Consider the following 4409-nt stretch of genomic DNA (forward strand, 5'->3'; position numbering starts at 1 on the left):
TCACCTAGAGGATATGGGTTCGATTCCCGACACTAGAACTATTTTATTTCTTTATTTTTTTGCAATTTCCAATTATTTCCTCTTCTCGAGTTTCTTGTTTTTTTTTCACATATAACAATTCTTCCGTTGTCGTCAAGCGGTTAATATATCTGACTTTCACCAAAGAGATCGGGGTTCGATTCCTGGCAACAGAGCCATTTTATTTATTTATTCTCTTTTCTCGAGTTTCTTGTTTTTTTCACACAACAATTTTTCTGTTGTCTTCCAGCGGTTAGGATATCTGACTTTCACGAGACTCGAGTTCATATCCCAGCAACGAAATTTTTTATTTATTTATTTTTTTCCAATTTTCAATTTTCTCTCTTCTCGAGTTGCTTGTTTTATTTTTGCACATAACAATACTTTTATTGTCGTCCAGCGGTTAGGATATTTCGCTTTAACCCAAAGAACACAGGTTCAACTCCCGACAACATAACTATATATATATATTTTTTTTTTTGCAATTTTTTTTGCAATTTTCAATTATTCCCTCCTCTCTTGAGTTTCTTGTTTTTTTTTCACACATAACAATTCTTCCGTTGTCATCCAGCGGTTAGGATATCTGACTTTCACCAAAGAGACCCGAGTTTGATTTCCGGCAATGGAACTATTTTTTTTTTTTTTTACCATTTTCAATTATTCTCTCTTCTCGAGTTTCTTGTTTTTTTTTATATATAACAATTCTTCCGTTGTCGTTCAGCGGTTAGGATATTTGGCTTTCATTCAGGAGACCTGGGTTTGTGTCCGGGCAACGCTTTCAATTATTCTCTTCACTCGATTTTCTTGTTTTTTTCACATATAAAATTTTTTCTGTTGTCATCCAGCGGTTAGGATATCTGACTTTCACCCAAAAGACTTGAATTCGAATCCCAGCAACGAAACTTTTTATTTATTTATTTTTTTTCCAATTTCCAATTTTCTCTCTTCTCGAGTTGTTTGTTTGTTTTTACACATAACAATTATTGTTTTTTTTACACATAACAATACTTATGTTGTCGTTTAGCGATTAGGATATTTGGCTTTCACTTAAAGGACACGGGTTCGATTCTTAACACTAGAACTATTTTATTTATTTATTTTTTTACAATTTTCAATTATTCTCTCTTTTTGAGTATCTTGTTTTTTTTTTCCACATAACAATTCTTCCGTTGTCGTCTAGCGGTTAGGATATCTAACTTTCACCAAAGAGACCGGTGTTCGATTCCCGGAAACAGAACTATTTTATTTATTTATTTATTTTGAAATTTTCAATTATTCTCTTTTCTCGAGCTTCTTGCTTTTTTCATACATATCAATTTTTCTGTTGTCTTCCAGCGGTTAGGATATCTGACTTTCACCCAGGAGACTCGAGTTCGAATCCCAGCAACGAAACTTTTTATTTATTTTTTTTTTTCCAATTTTCAATTTTCTCTCTTCTCGAGTTGCTTATTTTTTTTTTTCACACATAATAATTCTTCTATTGTCGTCCAGCGGTTAGGATATTTAGCTTTAACCACCCAAAGGACATAGGTTCAATTCTCGACAACAGAACTATTTTTTTTTTTTTTTGCAATTTTCAATTATTCCCTCTTCTCGAGTTTCTTGTTTTTTTTTCACACATAACAATTCTTCCGTTGTCGTCCAGCAGTTAGGATATCTGACTTTCACCAAAGAGACTCGAGTTTGATTTCCGGCAACAGAACTATTTTATTTATTTATTTATATTTTATTTATTTATTTATTTTTTACCATTTTCAATCATTCTCTCTTCTCGAGTTTCTTGTTTTTTTTTTTACATATTACAATTCCTTTGTTGTTGTCCAAAGGTTATGATATTTGGCTTTCACCCAAGAGACCTAGATTCGATTCCCGGCAACGAAACTATTTTATTTATTTTGAAATTTTCAATTATTCTCTTTTCTCGAGTTTCTTGTTTTTTTCACACATAACAATTTTTCTGTTTTCTTCCAGTGGTTAGGATATCTGACTTTCACCCTGGAGACTCGGGTTCGAATCCCAGCAATGAAACTTTTTATTTATTTATATTTTTTGCAATTTTCAATTATTTTCTCTTCTCGAGTTTCTTGTTTTTTTTTTTTTTTCACACATAACAATTCTTCTGTTATCGTCCAGCGGTTAGGATATCTGACTTTCACCAAAGAGACCCGAGTTTGATTTCCGGCAATGGAACTATTTTAGTTTTTTTTTACCATTTTCAATTATTCTCTTCTCGAGTTTCTTGTTTTTTTTTTTTACATATAAAAATTTTTCCGTTGTCGTCCAACGGTTAGGATATCTGGCTTTCACCTTGGAGACCTGGGTTCAATTCCCGTCAACGGAACCATTTTATTTATTTTGAAATTTCCATTTTATATATTTATTTATTTTGAAATTTTCAATTATTCTCTTTTCTTGAGTTTCTTATTTTTTTCACACATAATAATTTTTATGTTGTATTCCTGCGGTTAGGATATTTTACTTTCACCCAGGAGACTCGAGTTCGAATCCCAGCAACGAAACTTTTTATTTATTTTCCAATTTTTAATTTTCTCTCTTCTCGAGTTGCTTGTTTTTTTTATACATAATGATTCTTCTGTTGTCGTCCAACGGTTAGGATATTTGGCTTTCACCCAGGAGACCCGGGTTCAATTATTCCCTCTTCTCGAGTTTCTTGTTTTTTTCACACATAACAATTTTTCTGTTGTCTTCCAGCGGTTAGGATATCTGACTTTCACCCGGAGACTCGAGTTCGAATCCCAGCAATGAAACTTTTTATTTATAAATTTATTTTCCAATTTTCAATTTTCTCTCTTCTCGAGTTGCTTGGTTTTTTTTACACATAACATTTCTTCTGTTGTCGTCCAGCGGTTAGGATATTTGGCTTTCACCTAGGATACCCGGGTTCGATTCCTGGTTCTTCCTTTGTTGACCAGCAGTTATGATATCTGGCTTTCACCCCGAGACTCGGGTTCAATTATTCCCTCTTCTTGAGTTTCTTGTTTTTTTTTCACACATAACAATTCTTCCGTTGTCGTCCAGCGGTTAGGATATCTGACTTTCACCAAAGAGACCCGAGTTTGATTTCCGGCAACGAAACTATTTTATTTTTTTTTTACCATTTTCAATTATTCTCTCTTCTCGAGTTTCTTGTTTTTTTTTTATCTATAACAATTCTTCCGTTGTTGTCCAACGGTTAGGATATTTGCCTTTCATCTAGGAGACCCGGGTTTGATTCACGGCAATGAAACTATTTTACAATTATTCTCTTTTCTCAGAGTTTCTTGTTTTTTTCACACATAAAAATTTTTCTTTGTCTTCCAGCGGTTAGGATATCTGACTTTCACCGAGGAGACTCGAGTTCGAATCCCAGCAACGAAACTTTTTATTTATTTTGTTTTTTCAATTTTCAATTTTCTCTCTTCTCGAGTTGCTTGTTTTTTTTTACACATAACAATTCTTTTGTTGTCGTCCAGCGGTTAGGATATTTGCCTTTCACCCAGAGGACACAGGTTTGATTCCCGACACCAGAATTATTTTATTTATTTATTTTTTTTGCAATTTTCAATTGTCGTTCAGCAGTTAGGATATCTGACTTTCACCAAAGAGACCCGGGTTTGATTTCCGGCAACATAACTATTTTTTTTTACCAATTTTCAATTATTCTCTCTTCTTGAGTTGCTTGTTTTTTTTTATACATAACAGTTCTTCTGTTGTCGTCCAATGGTTAAGATATTTGGCTTTCACCTAGAGGACATGTGTTCAATTCCTGACACTAGAAATATTTTATTTATTTTTTTTCAATTTTCAATTATTCCCTCTTCTGAGTTTCTTGTTTTTTTTTTCACACATAACAATTATTCTGTTGTTGTCCAACGGTTAGGATATTCAGCTTTCTTCAAAAAAGGACCTAAGTTCAATTTTCTGCAACGGAACTATTTTATTATTATTATTATTATTTTTTGCAATTTTCAATTATTCTCTCTTCTCGAGTTTCTTGTTTATTTTACATATAAAAATTCTTCCGTTGTCGTCCAGCGGTTAGGATATCTGACTTTCACCCAGGATACCAGGTTCGATTCTCGGTTCTTCCTTTGTTGACCAGTAGTTATTATATCCGGCTTTCACCCAGGCAACTTGGGTTTGATTCTCGTTGACCAGTAGTTATTATATCTGGCTTTCACCCAGGAGACTCGGGTTTGATTCTCGGCAACGAAACTATTTTATTTATTTATTTTTTTTTTTTTTTTGCAATTTTCAATTATTCTCTCATCTTGAGTTTCTAGTTTTTTTTTTTTTCAAACATAACAATGCTTGTTGTCGTCTAACAGAACTATTTTATTTATTTGTTTTTTTTTTTTTTTTTTTTTTTTTTTTTTTTTTTTTTTTTTTTT

This window comes from Cucurbita maxima, unplaced genomic scaffold (genome assembly GCF_002738345.1).
Source record: "Cucurbita maxima cultivar Rimu unplaced genomic scaffold, Cmax_1.0 Cma_Scf00037, whole genome shotgun sequence".
NCBI lineage: Eukaryota > Viridiplantae > Streptophyta > Magnoliopsida > Cucurbitales > Cucurbitaceae > Cucurbita > Cucurbita maxima.